Source organism: Papaver somniferum, chromosome 2, assembly GCF_003573695.1.
Source record: "Papaver somniferum cultivar HN1 chromosome 2, ASM357369v1, whole genome shotgun sequence".
NCBI lineage: Eukaryota > Viridiplantae > Streptophyta > Magnoliopsida > Ranunculales > Papaveraceae > Papaver > Papaver somniferum.
In genome coordinates, this window is record NC_039359.1 from 178,366,631 (window position 1) to 178,392,812 (window position 26,182).

The following is a 26,182-nucleotide window of genomic DNA, read 5'->3' on the forward strand; positions in this document are numbered from 1 at the left end:
GCACGTTGTTGTTTTCTGGTAAGTTAAGATTGGGAGACTTGACGGCTCGGTGGTGACCTTCAACGGTCGAGATTTTGCATCTTAAGAAAAAGGTAGCCGTTGATTATTGCAACCTTTCGCTTGGTAGCCAGTGGCAGGAAAGTATGATCAGTATGGCTTTGATATGGCCCAGTTTAGGCGCGGCCAAAAGTTAGGGTTTTGGCTTTGTTTAGGCGCGACCAAACTTGGGACAAAGGTTGTCATGCGTTAGCTGGTAACCTTGGATGGCTAAGATCTGCATCTTAGATGAAAAAGTGGTCGTTGATTGATGCAGGCCTTCATTTTAGTAGCCGCATAGGGAAGGCTGGCATGGAATGGCGCGACAAGGTGGTTGGCATGACATTGGCACATGTGGCATGGCATGCCTTGGCGCGGTTTGGCGTGGCCAAAACTAGGGTTTTGGGCCAAAGGTTACCAAGCGTTGTTTGGCGACCTTGGACGGATAATATTTGCATATAGGGTGGAAGGGTGGCCGTTGATCGTCTCACACCTTCGTTTTGGTAGCCGCATGGGGAAGGCCGACATGGTATGGCGCGACAAGGTGGTTGGCATGCCTTGGCGCGGTTTGGCGTCGTAAAAACTAGGGTTTTTGGCCAAAGGTTACCATGCGTTTTTTGGCGACCTTGGACGACTAGGATTTGCATCTAGGATGGAAGGGTGGTCGTTGGTCGTCGCACGCCTTCGTTTTGGTGCCGCATGGGGAAGGCCGGCATGGTATGGCGCGGAAAGGTGGTTGGCATGCCATTGGCACATGTTGCATGGCATGCCTTTGCGCGATTTGGCATCGCCAAAACTAGGGTTTTGGGCCAAAGGTTACCATGCGTTGTTTGGCGACCTTGGACGACTAGGATTTGCATCTACGATGGAAGGGTGACTGTTGATCGTCGCACGCCTTCATTTTGGTAGCCGCATAGGGAAGGCCGGCATGGTATGGCGCGGCAAGGTGGTTGGCATGTCATTGGCACATGTGGCATGGCATGCCTTGGAGCGGTTTGGCGTGGCCATAACTAGGGTTTTGGGCCAAAGGTTACCATGCGTTGTTTGGCAACCTTGGACGGGTAGGATTTGCATCTAGGATGGAAGGGTGGCCGATGATCGTCGCACGCCTTCGTTTTGGTAGCCGCATAGGGAAGGCCGGCATGGTGGGGCCAAGGCCAATGGCGCTGATGGCTTGGAATAGTGGGGCCAAGGTTTTGGCACGGACGGCTTGGCATGGTGGGGCCAAGGGTTTGGCATGCCATTGGCGCTTGGTGCGGCTAGCATGGTTGGGGCCAAGGCAAGGCGCAGTTGGCTTGGCATGGTGGGGACAAGTGTTTGGCATGCCATTGGCGCATGGTGTGTCTAACATGGTTGGGGCCAAGGAAAAGTGCGATTGGCTTGGCATGGAGGGGCCAAGGGTTTGGCATGCCATTGGCGCATGGTGCAGATAGCATGGTTAGCATGCCTTGGCGCGGTAGACGTGGCTGGCATGGTTTGCCATTGGCACAGTGGTGCGGCTGGCATGGTTGGCATGCCTTGGCGCGGATATGTGGCCGACATGGTTTTCCATTGGCACAGTGGTGCGGCTGGCATGGTTGGCATGCCTTGGCGCGGAGATGTGGCTGGCATGGTTTTCCATTGGCACAGTGGTGCGGCTGGCATGATTGGCATGCCTTGGCGCGGATATGTGGCTGGCATGGTTTGACATTGGCACAATGGTGCGGCTGGCATGGTTGGCATGCCTTGGCGCGAAGATGTGGCTGGCATGGTTGGCATGCCTTGGCGCGGAGATGTGGCGGGCATGGTATGCCATTGGCACAGTGGTGCGGCTGGCATGGTTGGCATGCCTTGGCGCGGTAGCATGAGAATTAGGGTTTGGCATAGATGACGTCGGTCAATGTTAAGGGTTCTGCCGTGGAACATGACACATAAAAAAAAGGTACCCTGGTAATTCTTACGTAGGCATGCTGATCGATTCAATAAATGTGCTAATGGTCATAGTGACATCATGTTAGATGTGCGGTTTTACGATCTTCACCCTAAGCTAAAAACCACCATCAACATTAAGTTCCCTGCTTAGCTCGGAACGGGAGCATCGTTGAGAAGTAAGCATAAGATGGTGATAGGCTAGGACAAAAATCGAAACAACAAGTCTTGAAAAGATAGTCAGGAAGGTCCGACTAACCTTTTTCGAGAGGTAAAGAGAGTTTGTGCTTCCCGTGTTGGCAGCCTTGCTTAAATTGTACTGGTGGTGCAGACCGTGGAGTGGTGAGATGAAAATCGTCGGCTTAGTCTGGCCATGCATCACCTTTGATGGTTTAGGGAACATCGTGACGCTGGCTTGGCGAGTTTGTTGGTGTTGGCGCGGCAAGTCACGGCGCGGACGGTGGTGCAAGGCATGACACGATCTGGTGAGGCAAAGCATGCGCGAACGATGGTACAAGGCATGACACGGTTTGGTGAAGAAAAGCATGCGCGGACGGCTTGGCATGGTGGTGATTTGTCTTTGCGGGCCCGATTGCCTCTTTTCCTTACTTGACTCGAATAGAAAGTCATTTCCTCATTCAAATGTCAAAGTATCACGCCCTCCTGTCTCGTTTGGCTTTCACTAGGGTTTTTGATGAGGGGTTTCGTTTGAGGCTGATTTCCCGGTCGTGATGTAATCACGTTCCGCTTATTCAGTCTGTGTTTCTCTTTCTTCCTTTAGGGTTTCCACAGTATTTATGCCGGTGAAGTTGCATCCTCTTCCAAGTTTTACAACAAAGATTTCCTCTTGTTGAGTCCACCTATCTTCATCATGTCGATCAGAAGTGAATCATCCTCGAGCCAGCTAGATTCTCCAGTCAAACACGTGAGGCCTGACTCTTGCAACAATTCCCCCATCCGGGTCATTCGAGTCAAGAAGATTATACCGGTATGTTTTTATTGATCAACAGGTGTTTCATTGTTTGCCGATGAATGAAAAAAATTTCTTCTGTGTAGAGATATCCTGTCGGAGCGTGCGTTACCATCATTGATGAAGATGATTTAGTTACCCCTTTTCCTTCAAGACCGATCCCACCATCTGCTGCAGATCTGGAGAACACCGACTTAGGAATTTCTTTTCATGAGTATCCCAATGCAGGTTTGTCGTTCGGAACCCGCATGAGGTGTCTTTCCTCTAACAACCAGAACGTTGGTGGGTTTCTAGTGCGGAAAGAATTCGTGACTCTTTACACAAAGATATGGAGGATATATGGCCACATCTCCACCAGGAGCGTGGTGCAATATTGTTCATCCGCTTTAGTTTCCATAGTGAATTGTCTCTTGACGATGGTCGCCGAAATGGAGAGTATGTCTATCCGTGCTGTCGCGGAATCAACTATTCAAAAGTGGGAGAACATGGTGTCTACTTATGAATCTATGAAGTTCAACGTTAGTTGGTTGCGACATCTTCTTTATATTGTGAAAGTCGACAGAGCCGGTATTCTTGCTGGCATGGTCCCTGCTACGAAAGCTATTCTGGAAGAGGAGAAGGCTCTGGCCATGGAATCACAGAAGGTGGAAGAGTCAATCCGGAAATTGAAGAGTAGTACTGAAAGGTATCAAAGCCGGTTAAAGATGATGCTTTCGAGGGATTAAAATCTGTTGGATGGGATTTTCTGAGTTATGTGGTTGTGAGATGTTTGGTTTCTTTCTGGGTTTTAAACATGTTTTTGCTCTCTCTTTTTTTGTTTGTCTTTTTTTTTTGAAAGAATAAGAGAATTTTATTGATTTACTTCAATCAAATAAAGGAAAAGAAATATGATATTTGAGATGTGGAAGAAAAGTGGAAAGATGCCTTGCTATCCGTGTTTGTGATACGGCGCGAGGTGGTGGTCAGGCGTAGTATGCCTTAAGCCACTTTCCGTTGATAACTGCTTCCAGTTTTCCTCCATCTTCTTTAATGACCTTGTAGTACCCACTGTTGTACACTTTCGTGACTATATAAGGCCCTTCCCACTTTGCGGAGAATTTTGGTGCGGACGCGTCTTGTTGAATGTGTTTGGAAGTCTTCAGTACCAAATCTCCCACTTGAAAAACCCGAGGCTTCACGGTTTTGTTATATGCTCCGAAAACCCTATTTCTATATTCTTGTGCGTGTTCTTCTGCCTTGGATCTTCTGGAATCTACAGTGTACAATTCTGTGACTCTGGCGCTCAATGCTTCAACTTTATTCCATGGAACTCCGCTTGCTTCGGCAATCCTAGCTGATGGGATTTTAACTTCTGCTGGGAGGATGGCGTCTGCGCCGTAAACAAGGGAGTAGGGAGAGGCCCCGGTGGAACTTCTTGGTGATGTACGGTACGCCCAGAGTGCTATTGGCAATTTCTCATACCATGTCCGAGGATTATCATGCACTGTCCGACTGAGGATTCAGATCAGAGTTTTGTTGGTGCTTTCATCCTGTCCGTTCCCTTGGGGGTAGTACACGGTGGAGAAGACTTTCTTAATTCCATATTCTTCGAGTAACTCCCGTACTTGATTGTTTGCGAAAGGAGTGCCGTTGTCGGTGATGATATGTTTAGGCACGCTAAATCGGCAGATAATGTACTCCTTAATGAATGTCGCGATTGTGGTTCCATTTGTCCCTCATAAGGTATGGCTTCGACCCATTTGGTGAAATATTCGGTTGCTGTTATTATGTACTCGTGATGCTTTGAGGATGAAGGATTGATCTTTCCATTGATATCGAGTCCCCAGCTATGAAAGGGCCACAGACTGCTTATCGAATGCAGGGGAGTCGACGATACATGGATAAGGTTTTCGTGAATTTGGCATTTTTTGCATCTCTGGACGAAAACAGGTGCATCATCCTCCATGGTTGTCCAGTAGTATTTCTCATGTATCTGAAGAAATGATTTCTGTTTTACTTGGTGTTCGCCTTCGAGCATCTCTTTCAGCATGATTTGGATTTCTGCTTCGTTCAAACATCGTAGAAAACTTCCTCCAAATCTCTTACGATATAAGATTCCTTCGTGGAATACAAATTTCTCGGACCTTTGTTTTATTTTGGCTGCATCCTTCTTATTGGTGGGGAGTATGTTGTCGCGAAGGTAACTGATATATGTCTCCTGCTAGTCCCCAGCGTGACCGATATTGAAAACTTTTAATTGATGTGGTGGCGCTTGACAGTTGAAACAGGTTCTTTGAAGTATTCGAGATTGAGCCTCCATTTGTGGCCATTAGTATCCAAGGCGTTGTAAACAGCGATAGAGTGTTACCACTAATGTTTGCCCATAGATTTCATCATGGACGCGGTTGAGTTGTTGTTGTGCTTCTCCCTATCCAAGAAATATTGAAAAGGAACCGTCTGGATTTCGATGATATAGCACCGCTCGGATCATGAAGAAATTTTGTAAGGTTTTGAGACTGACCTTTCCCTGGAAAAGCGAGCTGTTAAGCTCTTGGATAATTGGTGTTCTCCAGTCGCCAGCTTCATCCTCTTCGGGTTGTGAAAGCCATGTTGAAGACACGGTTCGTCTCATCACTGTCAGGGTTTCCTCAAAACCTTCAAATTTCAGTTTTGATGCTAGCGTGGCTAGGCAATCAACGTGTTGGTTGCCGCTGCGCCCAATATGCGTTATGGTCGCGTCGGAGAAGTAGCTTAGCAATTTTTGTCCCTCGGCTCTATATGGGGCTCTTGATGGTGGTTTTTAGCTTAGGGTTAAAATCGTAAAACCGCACATCTGACATGACGTCACTATGACCATTATCACATTTATTGAATCGATCAGCATGCCTACGTAAGAATTACCAGGGTACCTTTTTTTATGTGTCATGTTCCATGGCAGAACCCTTAACATTGACCGACATCAACTATGCCAAACCCTAATTCTCATGCTACCGTTCCAAGGCATGCCAACCATGCCAGCCGCACCACTGTGCCAATGGAAAACCATGCCAGTCACATCTCCGCGCCAAGGCATGCCAACCATGCCAACCGCACCACTGTGCCAATAGAAAATCATGTCATCCACATCTTCGCGCCAAGGCATGCCAACCATGCCATCCGCAACACTGTGCCAATGGCAGACCATGCCAGCCACCTCTCCGCGCCAAGGCATGCCAGCCATTCCAGCCTTACCACTTTGCCAATGGAAAACCATGCTAGCCGCACCATACGCCAATGGCATGCCAAAACCTTGTCCCCACCGTGCCAAGCCAACTGCACCTTACCTTGGCCCCAACCATGCTAGCCGCACCATGCGCCAATGGCATGCCAAACCCTTGTCCACACCATGCCAAGCCAACCTCACCTTGCCCTGGCCTCACCATGCCAAGCCGTCCGTGCCAAACCCTTGGCCCCACTATGCCAATCCATCCCCGCCATTTGCCTTGGCCCCACCATGATGGCTTTCCCTGTACGGCTACCAAAATGAAGGCGTGCGACGATCAACGACCACCCTTCCATCCTAGATGCAAATCCTAGCCGTCCAAGGTCGCCAAACAACGCATGGTAACCTTTGGCCTAAAACCCTGGTTTTGGCCACGCAAAACTGCGCCAAGGCATGCTATGCCACATGTGCCAATGACATGCCAACCACCTTGTCGCGCCATACCATGTCGGCCTTCCCTACGCGGCTACCAAAACGAAGGCGTGCGATGATCAACTGCCACCCTTCCATCCTAGATGCAAATCCTAGCCGTCCAAGGTCGCCAAACAACGCATGGTAACTTTTGGCCTAAAACCCTAGTTTTGGCCACGCCAAACCGCGCCAAGGCATGCCATGTCACATGTGCCAATGACATGCCAACCACCTTGCCGCTCCATACCATGTCGTCCTTCCCTACGCGGCTACCAAAACGAAGGCGTACGACGATCAACTGCCACCCTTCCATCCTAGATGCAAATCCTAGCCGTCCAAGGTCTCCAAACCACGCATGGTAACCTTTGTCCCAAAACTCTAGTTTTGGCCACGCCAAACCGCGCCAAGACATACCATGCCACATGTGCCAAACCGCGCCAAGGCATGCCATGCCACATGTTCCAATGGCATGCCAACCACCTCGTCGCTCCATACCATGTCGTCCTTCCCTATGCGACTACCAAAACTAAGGCATGCAACGATCAATGGCCACCCTTCCATTCTAGATGCGAATCCTAGCCGTCCAAGGTTGCCAAACAACGCATGGTAACCTTTGGCCCAAAACCCTAGTTTTGGCCACGCTATACCGGCCTTCCCTATGAGGCTACCAAAACGAAGTCCTGCAACAATCAACGACAACTTTTTCATCTAAGGTGCATATCTTAGCCGTCCAAGGTTACCAGCTAATGCATGGCAACCTTTGTCCCTAGTTTGGTCGCGCCTAAACAAAGCCAAAACCCTAACTTTTGGACGCGCCTAAACTAGGCCATATTAAATACATACTGATCATGCTTTCATGCCATTGGCTACCAAACGAAGGGTTGCAATAATCAACGGCTACCTTTCCTCTTAAGATACAAAATCTCGACCGTCGAAGGTCACCACCAAGCCGGAAAGTCTCCCAAGCTCAACTTGCTAGACAACAACAACGTGCTACATGTTTTCCACGAAAACACTTGAGACATCATCGCATGTCACAAACTGTGGGATGCTCATTGGGTATTGGTTTGGCGGTTTACAGCGTGCGGCGTACACTACGCCCGTTATAAGAAAGTGTCATAAGGATGAGGCGGTTAGTAAATACAGGGAGTAATGGTGAAACACTTTCTTTTATGGAACATCAATTCCAGGCGTTACCGGTTACCACCTCCTCCCATTTACTCACCCGTTTTCCATTTCTTAATGTGACCAGAGTACGTTTCACTTCGAATTGTATAAATAGGCATTACCTATTTCCACCGAAAACAAGATTTTTGGTTAGGAGCATACAATACTCAGAAATCACCTGTTAGCTTTCCCATCTGTTAGCTTACGCTTTCTGATACAATTCAAAACAACTACTCTTCCAGAATCAACTATTCTGGTCTCAACACTCTCTTCGCTTCCCTCCCCAAAACCAACCCTTCTCCTCCACTTTGTGACCGAAGCAAGTATGGAACGACCATTTCTTGGTTTAGGCCGGAATTGTACAGATTGATCTCTCGAACCTAAAGTACTCCCTTGCAGTACATTGTTTAGGGTTTAAACTTGTTTCTCACCCACATCACACGAAATTACCGAAACCAGCAGAAACTGTTTTCATCCTCAAATAATTGGCGACCACAGTGGGAGATCAATCTCTCGGTTGCAACTTCAACATGGTGGAACTCAGATCCGGATCAGCTGCTGAGAACACCAACGCAGAATCTGGCCCTGGTGTTGACGCTACTTCCAACAACATCACTACGCCACCTACTGACCCCAGTAACACCGAAAGCAATCCTTCAGGTGTAACTCCGCCGATCACTAGGGCCAGGGCCAGAGCCGCTGCCGCCTATAATGTCCCTATGCAACTTGCTAATCCTGGCAGTACTGAAAGCGCTCCTTCAGGCGTTACGCCACCAGTCACCAGGGCCAGAGATTCCGCTACCGCTCCTAACGCTTCGTCAAACACGGCACCTCCAACCGTCACTAAGACTCCAACTACCCCACCAACAGGATGAGAAACCGGAGGAACCATAGGAAGCCGACCCTATATTACCATCGCTGATTTGATGGAACGTCAGGAGGTTCTCGCTAGAGCCCAGACGGATATGATTTCGACACAGAAAGAAGTATTCGTCTTTCTCAAAGCCCTGACAGAGCGGATGCCGCTTGAGTCACGCCCTCCAGAGCCAATTAGAAACGCCTTCAACACCCCGACGCTAGCACCTTGGCGGAAGGCGTCTCCGCGGACGAGGAGATTCGTACCAGAACCCCATTGGAAAGAAGTCAGCCGTCCAATTTTGTCACATGAGAGTATCTGGAACAACTTCTCTGGAATCGAATCAAGAATGATGAAATAGACACGCATCAGCATCAACCTCCTTACCCACCTGAAATACAAAGAATTCCTCTTCCAAGAGGATACTCCTCTCCTCAATTCACCATGTACGATGACACCGGAAATGCACGTGAGCATGTCTCTCGCTTCTTGGAGTCCCTAGGTGAAAATGAATACAATCACGTTCTTCGTCTGAGGGAGTTTTCGAAATCGCTTACCGGAAGAGCGTACACATGGTACAACAGCATCGCGCCAAACAGCATCCCCAACTGGGGTGGCATGGTTACCGCATTTTACAAGAAGTACTTCTTTGTGTCTGAAAAAGTTACTTTCTCGGACCTAGGAAGGATGTACCAATGGGACAACGAACATCCAAATGATTTTGTTAAGATATTTAGGGTTCAAGCACTAGACTGTCATGACCCAAACGTGACCGAGCAATAACTGGTGAATTCATGCATCAACGGTATGGCTCCCATTTACCGCGCCTTGCTAGATAATCTGCGTTTCTAGAATTCTCTGAGCTCCATGAGTCTTCCAGGCGATCAGCAACGACAGCACCAATATTATTAGAAAGAGCTATACCAACCAGAGTCGAAGACGTACGCGAAACTCGCGGGAATAGACGTCTCATAAACAAACAGTACAACGCTGGTCCCTCCTCTGTGAGCGTAGTAAACGAATGAGGAAAACGGAAGGCCTCAGCTGCAGACCAGCATCCTAAACGCGAAGCATCAGCACGACGAGCAACTCCGCCACGGAAAGTCGCCGCTAAAGCTCCTATGCGTCATCACGAAGCTGAAGGAAATACCTTAGATTTCCTGCTTCCCATTGAGGAGGTGATCGATCTCTTAGAAGTATGTATTCAAGATGATGTTATCAGACTACCATCTCCCAGACGCCCACCGACTGAGGCCGAGATGGCAAACCCCAAATACTGCCACTACCACAGATTTTTTCACCACCCAGGGGAACTTCAACTAGGAAACGAGGGAGTACGTCGAGACCCACTTCCGGTGAGGAATTGTGGAGTCTCTGGGGACTCCGTGCACGAGACTGTGCGATCCATGATGCAGCACGTATGCGAAATTCTCTACCTTTCAAGGTGCAGCGCTAAGATATCTTCACGGCTCTCAATCGTGTCGTGTCGCGCAAACGGCTTTTTCCTTCCACGGAAGCCACGCCAAGATCCAAGCTCTCTCAGCGAGCGGAATCGAAAAGGATAACTGGGTACTGCTGACCACGTCCTATTTAAGAGGTATTGAATTTGAAAACACGCTAATCGACACGGCCTCTGACTTCAACATTGTTACTTTCAAGACTCTGAAAGATGCGGGATTTACGAAATAAGAGGCTACCCATTCCCCATCCGTGATTAAGAACCCGGGAGGGGAAGCCTTGAACGCGCACGACTGCATTAACTTCGAGATCAAGATGGGAGACGCTATAACGCATAGAAAATTCCACATTGTCAAAGAACTGGGTTACGACATGATATTGGGGCCCTTGTGGGTACTCGACAACAAGGAAAAATTGGGAACATCCTCTCTACCGATGTCAAAGCCTGAAAGAATCTCCAACAAACCGTCCCACTTGCTACCGCATCGGCGAGTTACCGATAGAACCCGGACACCTGGAGATGACCTGTTGGCGCTAACTCAAAGATTCCAAACGCAAATAAGTTTGGCCGAAAGATCTTCTCTACAACCAGTCATTTCTTCCCCTATTCCGTCATGGGGACTCAGCACGATTACTGGCGCGGATGCTGTCAAGAGATGTGAGTGGGGCGCTGGGCCATTCAAACGCTTTGCAAAGAATTTGGAAGATGCCATCGAAACTGACGAGATGAAGATTCAAACGGTTAGACAACACACAAACTCGTTTCAAAATGGAGATATGGTGGTCAAAGTGAAATCGTTTCAAGTTGGGAAGATGACGGTAAAGATAGCTGTTCGGACCGATTCAGCCAAGGAAAAAGAAGACGAGCCATATCTGGCGGACGTACTTTTGGGAGGTTACTGCAAGCTCATCAAAACAGACAAGCTGGGAGGTGTGATAGTTCACTCGCGATGGCTCAAGATTTTCAATCCCTAAAACGTTGTACTACCCTCTTCCAACACTCTCCCTTTAGTATTTCTTCAGCAATTTCTCCTCCCTTGATATCTGTATTTCCCCAAGATGAATACATCATTTGTATTCTTCTTTAGGGTTTCGTTTTTATTCAAAAGGCATACATTTCTTTCCGAATGAGTTTTCCAAATCTCAGAAAAATATGCCAAACAAATCCCAAATCGTTGAGAAGCCATTAACCATCCAATCACAACCAGAAATACCAACCTATTCTAAGGGAAGGCTTGGGTCTTTAAAAAAAATAAAAAATAAAATGAGAAGCTTTATTCGAAGACAGAAACCGCAAGCGGGATGCTAATTGAAGAAACCCTAACTTCGCCGCGAATACAAGGAAGGTAAAAAAAAAAAAAAAGTCTGCAAAACATCAGGACAACTAAGCGACGAATAGAAACAATGAAGAAGAAGATGCTAGTCATAGAAAGATAATGCGTGAATTTCCAATGCATTGGTCAGAGATTTTTTCAAACACTTTCCCCAACAATATTTCGGGCAGCAAAGGTTCCATCCGGAAGCCACATCAGCAATAGCAGCCTCAACATCCCACCCGGAAGTCGTCTCAGCAGCAACATCATCCGTCTTTTTACCGACATCCGCCTCGGCGACCAACCCAGCATATGCCATCACGACTTCTCCAATGCCACCGACAACAGTTTCGCCGTCTTCTCCAAAAGTTGTTTCAGTTTCATCAACCGCAACATCATCATCTTCCTCGGAAGTATTCTCAGCAACCTTTCGAGGAGAATTTCCCGATTTATCAGAATCAAGGGTTATGACACCGTCCTGGACAGGGGAGATACGTTGATTTTCCCCTAAAAGTTTCACAAGCTCGGTCTTCCGCCGTTTCAACTGAGAAACAAACTGTCCCGCCCTAACAGTGGGCCGTGAAGAGGTTTTGTTGCACCAAATCCTCCTAACGCACTGGGATGCTTCGCCACTTTCCCGTTTTTTCTCCAAAGGTATGTCCCGAATGATTTCGCCAGCTTCACGAACAGAGATTCAATTCTATTCAACGCCTCCCCATGAGAAGAAGACTGGTTTTCGTCGATTCCAAAGTTTCTCCCCGAAAAATTGGAGACATGTCTGTCATTGGAAGATCCCATTATGCGCTACAAAACCAGAGAAAGAATAGAGGATAGACATGATTTCAGCACGACCTGTGCAAATGAAGGATTCAAGATCATCTCTTATAACCAGTAGAGCGATGAGGTCCCGAAAAGGAAAGCCTCCTACCAGTCGCGGATTGAGGCGTGATATTAGATTCTAATGAAACCGTTTTATACTAGCGAAGATAAGGGAATTCCTGGCCACGTGAGGTAAATTAGGGTTTGGTGAGAAAACGTGGAAGTACATGTTTAAGACACGCTTGCCTGCATTGTTACTTCTCTGCCGCCAGCACCGAGACTTGAAAAATAAAAAAAAACCGACAAGGTGACATGAAGAGAAGGAATAACGCCCCCTTTCTACGGGCATAACACTTTCGAGGTTTTGAATAAGGAAAGAACTTCCTATGTGAGTCACGTAAGGAAAAAAGACAACCATGCCCGCAAGGATAAGCCACTACTGGGCCAAGCCGTATGCGCATGCTTTGCCTCACAAAACTGTGTCATGCCTTGCACCACCGTCCGTGCCATGCTTGCCTCGCCAAACCGCGTCATGCCTTGCACCATCGTGTCGCGCCATGACTTACCACACCAACACCATCAAATCGCCAAGCCAGCGTCACGATGTTCCCTCCATCCAAGGTGATGCATGGCCAGACTAAGCCGACGATTTTCATCTCACCAGTCCACGGTCTGTACCACCAGTACAATTTATGCAAGGCCGCCAACACGGGAAGCACAAACTCTCTTTACCTCTCGAAAAAGGTTCTTGACCATCTTTTCACGACTGTTGTTTCAATTTTTGTCCTAGCCTGTCACCATATTATGCTTACCTCGCAACGATGCTCCCGTTCCGAGCTAAGCAGGGGACTTAATGTTGATGGTGGTTTTTTGGTTATGGTTAAAATCGTAAAACCACACATCTGACATGACGCCACTATGACCATTAGCACATTTATTGAATCAATCAGCATGCCTACGTAAGAATTACCAAAGTAACTTTTTTTATGTGTCATGTTCCACGGCAGAACCCTTAACATTGACCGACATCATCTATGCCAAACCCTAATTCTCATGCTACCGTGCCAAGGCATGCCAACCATGCCAGCCGCACCACTGTGCCAATGGCAAACCATGCCATCCACATATCCGATCCAAAGCATGCCAACCATGCCATCTGCACCACTGTGCCAATGGCAAACCATGTCAGCCACATCTCCGCACCAAGGCATGCCAACCATGCCAGCCGCACCACTGTGCCAACGGCAAATCATGCCATCCACATCTCAACACCAAGGCATGCCAGCCGCACCACTGTGCCAATGGCAAACCATGCCATCCACATATCCGTGCCAAGGCATGCCAACCATGCCATCCGTACCATGTGCCAATTGCAAACCATGCTAGCCGCACCTTGCGCCAATGGCATGCCAAGCCAACCACACCTTTCCTTGGCCCCACCATGCCAAGCCGTCCTTTCCAAACCCTTGGCCCCACTATGCCAAGACATCCACGCCATTTTCCTTGGCTCCACCATGCTGGATTTCCCTGGGCGGCTACCAAAACGAAGGCGTGCGACGATCAACAACCAACCTTCCATCCTAGATGCAAATCCTAGCCGTCCAAGGTCACCAAACAACGCATGGTAACTTTTGTCCCAAATCCCTAATTCTGGCCACGCCAAACCTCGCCAATGGAATGCCAACCACCTTGTCGTGCCATACCATGCCGGCCTTCCCTATGCGGCTACCAAAACATTGGCGTGCGACGATCAGCGACCACCCTTCTATCCTAGATGCAAATCCTAGCCGTCCAAGGTCGTCAAACAACGTATGGTAACCTTTGTCTCAAAACCCTAGTTTTGGCCACGAAAAACCGCGCCAAGGAATTTCATGCCGCATGTGACAATGGCATGCCAATCACCTTGCCGCGCCATACCATGCCGGCCTACCCTACGCGGCTACCAAAACAAAGGCATGCGAATATGAACGGCCACCCTTCTATCCTATATGCAAATCCTAGCCATCCAAGGTGGCCAAACGACGCATGGTAACCTTTGGCCCAAAACCCTAGTTTTGGCCACGCCAAACCGCGCCAAGGCATGCCATGCCACATGTGTCAATGGCATGCCAACCAACTTGCCACGCCATATCATGCCGGCCTTCCCTACGTGGCTACCAAAACGAAGGCATGCGACGATCAATGGCCACCCTTCCATCCGAGATGAAAATCCTAGCCGTCCAAGGTCGCCAAACCACACATGGTAACCTTTGGCCCAAAACTCTAGTTTTGGCCAAGCCAAACCGCGCCAAGGCATGCTATGCCACATGTGCCAATGGCATGCCAACCACCTTGCCACGCCATACCATGCCGTCCTTCCCTTTGCGGCTACCAAAACGAAGGCGTGCGACGATCAACGGCCACCCTTCCTAGATGCGAATCCTATCCTTCCAAGGTTGCCAAGCAACGCATGGTAACCTTTAGCCCAAAACCCTAGTTTTGGCCATGCCATACCGGCCTTCCCTATGCGACTACCAAAATGAAGGTCTGCAACAATCAACGGCCACTTTGTCATCTAAGGTGCAGATCTTAGCCGTCCAAGGTTACCAGCTAACGCATGGCAACCTTTGTCCCTAGTTTGGTCGCGCCTAAACAAAGCCAAAACCCTAACTTTTGGTCGCGCCTAAACTAGGCCATATTAAATCCATACTGATCATGATTTCATGCCACTGGATACCAAAGGAAGGTTTGCAATAATCAACGACTACCTTTCCTCTTAAGATGCAAAATATTAACCTCCGAAGGTCACCACCGAGCCGACAAGTCTCCCAAGCTCAACTTTCCAGACAACAACAACGTGCTACATGTTTTTCACGAAAACACTCGAGACATCAATGCATGTCACAAATTGGGGGATTCTCATTGGGTATTGGTTTGGCGGTTTACAGCGTGCGGCGTACACTACGCCCGTTATAAGAAAGTGTCATAAGGATGAGGTGGTTAGTAAATACAGGGAGTAATGGTGAAACGCTTTCTTTTATGTAACATCAATTCCAGGCATTACCGGTTACCACCTCCTCCCATTTACTCGCCCGTTTTCCATTTCTTAATGAGACCAGAGTACGTTTCGTTTCGACTTGTATAAATAGGCATTACCTATTTCCACCGAAAACAAGTTTTTTGGTTAGGAGCATACAACACTCAGAAATCACCTGTTAGCTTTCCCATCTGTTAGCTTACGCTTTCTGATACAAGTCAAAACAACTACTCTTCCAGAATCAACTATTCTGGTCTCAACACTCTCTTCGCTTCCCTCCCCAAAACCAACCCTTCTCCTCCACTTTGTGACCGAAGCAAGTCTACCGCCATTTCTTGGTTTAGGCCGGACTTGTACAGATTGATCTCTCGAACCTAAAGTACTCCCTTGCAGTACATTGTTTAGCATTTAGACTTTTTTCTCACCCACATCACACGAAATTACCGAAACCAGCAGAAACTGTTTTTACCCTCAAACAGGGGCCAAGGTCCTTCAGTGCGTATACTCCGTTCCTTGGTTGACAAGTAATTTAGAATCCCCTCTTATTTCCATACATGTGGATCCAGCTCGTTTATTCAAGGACATTCCGATGAGAAAGGCTTCATATTCTGTTGAATTGTTAGTGCAGGGGAAGTCTAGCTTGAAGGAGTGCGAGAATACTTCACCGGTCGGGGATACTAGAACCACACCTGCTCCTCTAGTACCGTTGTTAGGAGTAGCGGAGCCGTCGAAGAATAATAGCCACGTTTCTTCTTTGATGAAAGGTATTTATGGAAAGTCTCCAGGGAGGTCCTCGTATAGCGTCATGGTATTCTCTCCCGGAAACGCCGCCAGCAAATCCACAACTGCTTTCCCTTTGATGGATCTCGGGGAAGCGCACGTTATGTCGAACTCTGACATTTGGAGGAGCCATTTGGCCTGTCTTCCTATTAGGGCCGGTTTTGAGAGGAGGAACTTCACAGGATCGGACTTAGATATTTATTGGAAAGCAGGTAATGCCTGAATTTCTGGATGGAGTGGATCAAAGCTAAGCACGCCTTTTCTGCTTTGGCATATCTGATTTCGGCATCTCTTAAAGTCCAACTGAAGTAGCAGATGGGATGCTCAATCCTTTCGTCATCTTCTTGGGCGAGGAGAGCTCCGACAGCAGTGTCACTAAAGGCAGTGTAGAGGTGTAGCGATCTTCTTTGTATGGGAGATTTCATGATGGCTGGGGAAGATAATGTTTGATGAATCTTCCGGAACGCTTCCTGTTGTATTGTGGTCCGGACAAAGCTTGCTCCTTTTTTCAGTAAGGGGGTAAAAGAAGCAACAAATTGAGCCAATCCTGGTATGAAGCGGCGAATGTAGTTTATTTTACCCATGAAACTCTGGAGTTCTTTCACGGTTCGTGGTGGTGGCATCGTGAGGATAGATTGTGTTTTAACTGGGTCAACTTTAATTCCCTCGGCAGTCACCTGGAAACCTAGGAACTTGCCCGAAGAGACACCAAAAGAATACTTCAATGGATTCATCTTCAGTTTGTACTCGTGACATCTTTCGAATACCTGCCGCAGAATTCCTGCATGGGCTGCCCGAGTTTTTGACTTAACCACTATGTCATCTACATAATCTTATACTTGCTTATGCATCATATCATAAAAAATGGTGGTCATGGCGCGTTGGTATGTGGCACCAGCGTTTTTCAAACTGAAGGGCATCAAAGTGTATTAAAAGTTTCCAAGAGGAGTTCGAAAATCCGTCTTACTTGTGTCATGTTCGTACATCTTTATTTGGTTGTAGCCGCTGTATCCATCCATGAAAGAGAACATACCATATCCACTGGTAGCGTCTACTAGCATGTCAATGTTGGGGAGCGGAAAGTCATCTTTTGGGAACATTTGTTCAAATCCCTAAAATCGACACAGCACCTGATATGGCCATTCTTCTTTTTTACCAGAACTATGTTGGCCAACCAAGTGGGGTGGTGAATCGGTTTGATAAAACCAGCCGCTGGTAGCTTTTGAATCTCTACCTTAATCTGTTCTTCCACATCGTGCCGAAATTGTCTCGGGGTTTGCTTGATCGGTTTGGACCCGGGTATCACGTGTAGATGATGAGTGACTAGCTTCTCGTCCAAGCCAGGCATTTCCTCGTATGTCCATGCGAATACGTCTTGATATTCCTTGAGATGGTCTACCAGCTTTACGTGTTCGTCCGCGCACATAGTCGAGCTGATCGAGGTGGGTCACGGAGATTCTTCACTCCCGACATTAACAACCTCAAGTTCGTCCATGGTAGAGTTGGTCCCGTCTTGTAGATGTCGTAGTGCATCAGGTACTTTCTCTTGCGGATCGTTACTACATTTGCGTTCCATTGGGCGGAGATACTGTGTGGTAGTCTCTCATGTTAATTGCTAACAGCGGCGCTGATATACGGTTTTCCATTTTTCATCATGATCCATGATAAAATCCCGTCCTCACTTAGTATGGGTGCAATCCGCACTCCGGTTTGGCGAGTGGAGGATGGCGTGTCTCTCTTTCGAAGGGGTGATGTGAGACCGGGTTTCTCCGTGAAGCGGTTCAGGACCATCGCTTTCTTCAATGGGCGTCCACTTTGGCAGTGGAGTGTGGTGAGCCTTGTTGGTCGTGGCCTACGGGCCCTTTTTTGGCTCAAAAATCTCCATGCCGCAGATCGGCGCATAGGGAGATAATGATGTGGCGATGCAAAAGACTTCTCCGTTTAACATGGTTTTCAAGAACTGGTGATACGTCGAAGGAATTATTCTGTTGTCTTGGAGCCATGGTATTCCCAGTATCATGTGGTAATCTGGCTCCTTTTCGATTACCTCGAACCTTACTTTTGAGTGTACGGGTCCTACTGATAAATTCAGGGTGACGTACCGATACGTGCTGGTTTGGTTGCCTTCGAAATCGGTCATTGTAGTGGACTATCGCACGACTTCTTTCGGCCGTACCCTGGCCATTCTGAGCGTCCTGAGGGTAACAACGTTGTAAGATTCTCCCGTGTCGATGAGAGCCCTTTTGAATTCCATATCCTTGATATGGGCTGTCACGTGTAGGTCCCGATTATGTCCTTCCTCTACCATCATGTCGTCGTCGGTAAACGTGATATTGTTGATGGACATCTCTGATGTTCTTGACGTTTCCAAGCGTGAAGGAATCAAGGACGCGTTTAACATTATTCGATTGATGGCGGTGAACGTCTCCATCCGTTGATCTTTTGAAAGATGTAAGAGTTCACATAGATTCTCCACCAGCGATGCCGCTTCCTGGCCTACTGGTTTCTAGTTAGTAGTGAAGATGTTGACTTGGGAGTGATCGTTTGGGATGTTAGTCCCCAGTTTTGGAGTTTCTGGGGCAAGTGAATCGTTTGATTTTGCCGTTAAGTTGATGAGGAAATCCAGTATGATGTTAATCGCATCTTTCATCAGACCCATGTTCTTGGTGTGGATCTCCTGAATCCGCACCAAGTTAGTCAGCCTTGGAATTCCTTCGTCGATTGCATTATTGGGCGTTGCGTTGGGGGAGGAAACATTGTCGTTCGCCTGAGTGGAACTTGAGGACACGGATTCAGCCCTAAAACCGACCATCTTCCTGAGTTAGAGAAACGTGTTCTGAAATTGGTATTGGAACCGAGAGATTGATCTCCCACTGTGGTCACCATTTGTTTGAGGGTGAAAACGGTTTCTGCTGATTTCAGTAATTTCGGGTGTGTGGGTGAGAAACGAGTCTAAACCCTAAACAATATACTGCAAGGGAGTACTTTAGATTCGAGAGATCAATCTGTACAAATCCGGCCTAAACCAAGAAATGGTCGTTCCAGACTTGCTTCGATCACAAAGAGGAGGAGAAGGGTTAGTTTTGGGGAGGGAAGCGAAGAGAGTGTTTAGACCAGAATAATTGATTCTGGAAGATTAGTTGTTTTGTGACTTGTATCAGAAAGTGGGAAGCTAACAGATGGGAAAGCTAGCAAACGTTTTCTGAGTGTTGTATGCTCCTGACTAGAACTTGTTGTTCGGTGGAAATAGGTAATGCCTATTTATACAAGTCGAAGTGAAACGTACTCTGGTCTCATTAAGAAATGGAAAACGGGTGAGTAAATGGGAGGAGGTGGTAACCGGTAACGCCTGGAATTGATGTTCCATAAAAGAAAGTGTTTCACCATTACTCCCTGTATTTACTAACCGCCTCATCCTTATGACACTTTATTATAACGGGCGTAGTGTACGCCGCACGCTGTAAACCGCCAAACCAATACCCAATGAGCATCCCCCAGTTTGTGACATGCGATGATGTCTCGAGTGTTTTCGTGGAAAACATGTAGCATGTTGTAGTTGTCTGGCAAGTTGAGCTTGGGAGACTTGCCGGCTCGGTGGTGACCTTCAACGGTCGAGATTTTGCATCTTAAGAGAAAGGTAGCCGTTGATTATTGCAACCTTTCGTTTGGTAGCCAGTGGCATGAAAGTATGATCAGTATGGCTTTAATATGGCCCAGTTTAGGCGCGGCCAAAAGTTAGGGTTTTGTCTTTGTTTAGGCGCGACCAAACTAGGGCCAAAGGTTTTCATGCGTTAGCTGGTAACCTTGGACGGATAATATCTACATCTTAGATGAAAAAGTGGTCATTGATTGATGCAGTCCTTCATTTTGGTAGCCCCATAGGGAAGGCTGGCATGGCATGGCGCGACAAGGTGGTTGGCATGCCATTGGCACATGTGGCATGGCATGCCTTGGCGCGGTTTGGCGTGGCCAAAACTAGGGTTTGGGGCCAAAGGTTACCATGCGTTGTTCGGAGACCTTATACGGCTAGGATTTGCATCTAGGGTGGAAGGGTGGTCGTTGATCGTCGCACGCCTTCGTTTTGGTGGCCGCATGGGGAAGGCCGGCATGGTATGGCGCGGAAAGGTGGTTGGCATGCCATTGGCACATGTGGCATGGCATGCCTTGGCGCGGTTTGGCGTGGACAAAACTAGGATTTTGGGCCAAAGGTTACCATGCGTTGTTTGGCGACTTTGGACGGCTAGGATTCGCATCTAGGATGGAAGGGTGGTCGTTGATCGTCGCACGCCTTCGATTTGGTAGCCGCATGGGGAAGTCCGGCATGGTATGGCGCGACAAGGTGGTTGGCATACCATTAGCACATGTGGCATGGCATGCCTTGGCGCGGTTTGGCGTGGCCAAAACTAGGGTTTTGGGCCAAAGGTTACCATACGTCGACCTTGGACGGTTAGGATTTGCATCTAGGATGGAAGGGTGGTCGTTGATCGTCGCATGCCTTCGTCTTGGTATCCGCATAGGGAAGGCCGGCATGATATGTCGCGACAAGGTGGTTGGCATGCCATTGGCACATGTGGCATGGCATGCCTTGGCGCGGTTTGGCGTGCCAAAACTAGGGTTTTGGGCCAAAGGTTACCATGCGTTGTTTGGCGACCTTGGACGGCTAGGATTTGCATCTAGGACGGAAGGGTGGTCGTTGATCGTCGCACGCCTTCGTTTTGGTAGCCGCATAGGGAAGGCCGGCATGGTGGGGCCGAGGCCAATGGCACGGATGGCTTGGCATAGTGGGGCCAAGGGTTTGGCACGGACGGCTTGGCATGGTGTGGCCAAGGAAAGGTGTGGTTGTCTTGGCATGGTGGGGCCAAGGTTTGGCATGCCATTGGCGCATGGTGCGGCTAGCATGGTTGGGGCCAAGGCAAGGCGCGGTTGGCTTGGCATGGTGGGGCCAAGGGTTTGGCATGCCATTGGCGCATGGTGCGGCTAGCATGGTTGGCATGCCTTGGCGCGGTAGACGTGGATGGCATTGTTTTCCATTGGCACAGTGGTGCGGCTGGCATGGTTGGCATGCCTTGGCACGGAGATGTGGCTGGCATGGTTTTCCATTGGCACAATGGTGCGGCTGGCATGGTTGGCATGCCTTGGCACGGAGATGTGGCTGGCATGGTTTGCCATTGGCACAGTGGTGCGGATGGCATGGTTGGCATGCCTTGGCGTGGTAGCATGAGAATTAGGGTTTGGCATAGATGACGTCGGTCAATGTTAAGGGTTCTGCTGTGGAACATGACACATAAAAAAAAGGTACCCTGGTAATTCTTACGTAGGCATGCTGATCGATTCAATAAATGTGCTAATGGTCATAGTGACGTCATGTCAGATGTGCGGTTTTACGATTTTAACCCTAAGCTAAAAACCACCATCAACACCAGGCTAACCATATTATGCTATTTCAGAACACATTGAACCAGCGCGTAGCTAAATAGAAATGCTAATTCAAGTGAACTGAGTACCGACAAACCACAGAAAATATCCAATCTGCAAGATCTGCTATTAGTGATCTTTGGTGCTTAAAAACACATTTCCATCGTGCACTAATTCACGTAGCCAATCCAATATCGCCATATCAAACAAGAGTAGAAATCAAGTAACCAGAATCAAAGTCGATAAAGTGGACCAGCAATATGTGAATAAAATGGATACTTTGAGTGCTTAACCCACCAATAATTTAGTGTCGTACCTTACCAAAATAATCACAGAAGCAATGATCTAGTTAAAACAAGCTCAAAGTTTTAGGAGAAGATTACTCAAGAATTCTATCCATTCAACTCCACATGCAATAAAATTTATACACCTAGAAGCTCGTGAGACTCATCTACGAGTCTTGAGTTTTAGCCTAAGACCAAATCACAATATAAAATACTCAGAAATGGAACTCGAAACACTGGATGTAAACATTACAATAAGCTTTCACAATAGTTAATTCCTTGAGACATTATACCGAACATGTAAGGCTCGTAATTTCAATGAATAGTTCTGAAATTTCAAAGGAATGTAAATACCAGATTTTTCATCATTACGAACAACTTTAAACCTAGGTTTGCAAATTTCAAGCATACCCATTCTAGCATTTAACATGAAATAAACAATACAAACTCATTTGGGGAAAATCCCCAAATGTTAACATGAGAAAGATAATTCTAAAATTAGATGCACCAGTGTATAAAATTATGCAATTAAGCTTGAAATTCCTGAATTTGACATAATAAGAAGTTATCTCATGCTTTGATATCACCAAAAATTTGGAGCTTATATGAAAATCCAAAAGTGGTATGAACCCTAGCTTTACTGTTTTGTATTAAACAAATTCAATACAAGAAAGTTTTCATTTAAACATGCATTCAGTTGATACAAAACTCACCAATTGATTTGAATCACTTGATCTGTTGATTTAAGAGAGTGATTACTATAAAATAACTCCTAAATTGCAAACAGGAAGAAGAACTCCCATTACTCCGCTTACGGAATCATACATTAACAGCATCACCAACTTTACTTATTCTCATCTTCATTAGGTTCATGCACGCATATATCAACCAAGTTCCTTAAAATTTTCAGTCGAATCGGGAAAAAAGGAAGAAGAGAGAAAAGAAGAAAAATATTCACCCCCCCTTTCGGTTCTCTACGTTATAGTTTTTAACATCATAAGTAAAATTACTCAATTGTCCCCAATGCCATCTCTACATGTGTCAGACATGCTGAAATTACTAATGTATTCCTAACATCTACTAGTTACCCATACTAAAATTACTAAGGGATAACCTAAGAATGTTAAAGGCACTCCACATCAGACTTTCAGGCACTCTAAATGCAAAATTGGGTTAACGGGTTTCACATAAACCCAAGAAAAACTACGGAATGTCACAGTTCAAGTGATTTCTCTTGTATTCAATTAGACTCGCAGATTTATATTTACTTGAGTAAGTTGGCCTGTCAATTAGACCCTCGCTTTTTCAAAAACAATGTTAGAAAATTGAACACAATTTCTGTATATATATGTGTATGAATGGAAAATCCTTGCTCTAGTACCTGTTTGGATTTGTATGTTGGGTTGTACAAAATGGTTTGGGCTTAATCTTAATTTGGCTTGTCAATTAGTCGGTTTCAATTTCACGTTTGAAACTAAACGAAACCTAAAACCGAAGACGTTAAGGGAATTCAATTCAGAATTCATAAGACACAACCCTTGGGAAAATCCTTCTAGCATTATGATTCTTCATTGAAGAGGTACTTGGAACATCACGACTTTTTATTGAAGAGGTACTAGCAATGTCTATAAACACCCTACACTCAATTAGGTTAGGACATGAATTAGAAATTTAATTATCATTTTACTGCATTCTAAAATCATCAGTTAAGTTTGTGTCAAAGACATTCATCACTTTAAGTTTTGGTTCACCGTTTCTCAAAGTTTGGAGTGCTACTACATCGAGAAGAAATTCGTTGTATCCTGGGAGACAGACATCAATAGTCCATGAGCACCAGTACGGGGTGAATCTGTCTTAAGGCTAGAGGATATAATTCTTGCCTTGACTTTAGTTTGTATAATTGGGTTTGCATCCTTCTCCCCTGTTTTAATTCTTATTGCAGTTTATACACAAGATTGACAACAAACAATCATTTTATGATTATCACAGTTCTTGGGTTAAGTACAAAACTAGGTTTTAAGGTCATGTTATGTTATGGCTTAGGGATTTTAGCATTTTTTTTCTTTCATTTATTGGTCTAAGAAAAAACACTTGTTTCAAAGTTCTATAGAAGATTTATGAATGAATTGTTGTAATGCAAGAGAAAATCCTTATTGAGGACTATGTTTTTTCTTGTAAAGTCTAAATTCTTTTGCCAATATGGAGCGCATTTTCTTGATAAGTAGTACTATATAATTCATATCTGGAATGATGAGAAAAATAATTAATCTTATGTTCACCAGAGCAAAACTGAACAATTTCTCAATATCCACTAGTACTTCAGTTGATTGAAAGTCAATTACAGTCCAAACTGGAGTACTAGACTGACCAGGCAGAACTTAATGTATTCATTGTTTTGCAAGGTGATCTGAAATAATGAACTTAGAAAGCCTACTAAGAGCAACTCCAATGGGTACATAAAACAACTTGGTTTGATTATCATACACCTATAGTGGGACTAGCAAACCACTAAAACGGATGAGCAACCCTCAAATAAAAGGTTTTGTACATCGCGTCTTACACATAGTCGATCGGCTCAATCTGAGACGACTAGTTTCATCTAAGACGATTGGTGCGTAGTGAGTCGAGACTCGTCTCAAACAGAGCCGAATGTCGTTCTATCTTGGACCGGTCGGTGCATATTGTGCCGACAACGACTAGGAACATCCAACGACAACTAATTCACTCACTATAAATTCAGTTGATTTCAAATTTAAACTCACACCTTCTCCACCTTCTACACATAGAAAATTCTTATAATCATTTTCAATCTCTCCTTTGATAGACGCATTTATGTGTCTAAATTGTCCTCATTGTTTCGTATTGTTAGTACTCGTTTTCGTCCTTATTATGGTGTTTTGTGTGTTTGTAGGTATTTTTGGGAAATAAATAATTTTGGAAAAATCGGCTCGAAAAATTATGCAGAGCATCCCAGAGGACATTTGTTATTCGGACTCTCATTTTGGTTAAGGGGCAACCCAATTACTAAGGGGCATCTCAGTTGGGCATTTGCTATTTGCACTCCAGAGACGGATAGGGGGCAGTCTTCTTCAAAATTCAAATTTTGATTTTTGGCGGGAAAATTGTTCACAGTTCAGGAGATTTTCGATCGAAGAAATGAAGCAGTTATACGTCGATTCAATGGCTGAGTTTTGGCATAGAGATGTGATATGGCATAGAGAACATGTTTTGGGCATCAGGTTTGATCAAATTTGGCTAGAATTCCTGGTTCGATTCACCAAACCAAAACAGAGCAACACGCACTGTAAGCAAGAATAATTGGAGTTAGAGCGTGCATGGGGGAGTTCTACTAGCTCAGGAAGAGTTTTGAGGCGTGTAGAAGGCAATTTGGAGCGTGCAGGGAGAGAGTTGACGTGAAAATCTTCTAAAAATGGTAACTATCGTTTATTTTTGGACAGCGGGTTTAATGAGAATTATGTCGAGTTATGGCGAGATTAAACGCGCCTGTTGGGTATAAAAGGACCCCTTTGGTTTAGTAGAGAGGTTGTCGAGAGTTTGGGGAGGTTTGGAGGCGAGCAGAGAGGCGCAGGAGGAGTTGCAGAGAAGTTACCTGCTGCTGCTGCTGCTGCCATTAACACGCCTGAAGAACACGAAGAACACACTTACCAGAACCGTCGTTTTCCAGCAGTCTTAAAACAGCAGTGATAGCGACAGTGGAAGCTAAGTATCGTTGTTTCTGTTACAGCAGTGTAAAGTATCGTTTTTTTCTGGACGCCTTCTGTGGGTCGCAGATTCACTGTTTTAGTTCTTCTTTATCTTTTAATCAACTTTTTGAGATATAAAAATGTATTTTGAGAACATGATTAATATGAGTAGCTAAACCCCAACATTGGGATGATGGAGGAAGCCGTTCTTTACGCATATGATAATTATATTAATTCTTTTTTGACTACTTGCACTTTTTATTGATCGATTTATGATTTTTCTTAATTGGTTGTGATATCGTATGATGATGTATGCTTGGTCGTAGTGCTTTTGATGCGTCATGCTAGTGATATACAATAAATATTCTAAAAATCTACCTTGGAAAGAATGAGATTCCTTATGATTTGAGCTATAATTGTTTCGAATAAATATATGAATTGTGTGAATGATTAATGGTGGAATCCTGAGTCCTAGTGTCTCTTGATCCTGTGACAAAAATTTTGTATATATTTTTATTTTCTAAAAAAATTATTCTTCACAAGTCCGAGAGTTTGAACCTCATTACTACAACCCAGAAAAAAATCTTAATCATTTTGGCGCCGCCGACGCGGATTTGTGCTTAGGTAGAATTTTTAGGTTTATTTTATTTTTATTTTTTTTATTATTTGTTCCTTTTTACTTTGTCTTTTTGTCTTTGATTTACAGGTTCGAAGTGGAGCACTAAGGACTTGGAGAGGAAAAATCTTAAAGCGAAAAGCGAAAAGACAAGAAAAAAAAGACAATTTTAGGATTTAATTTTTAAT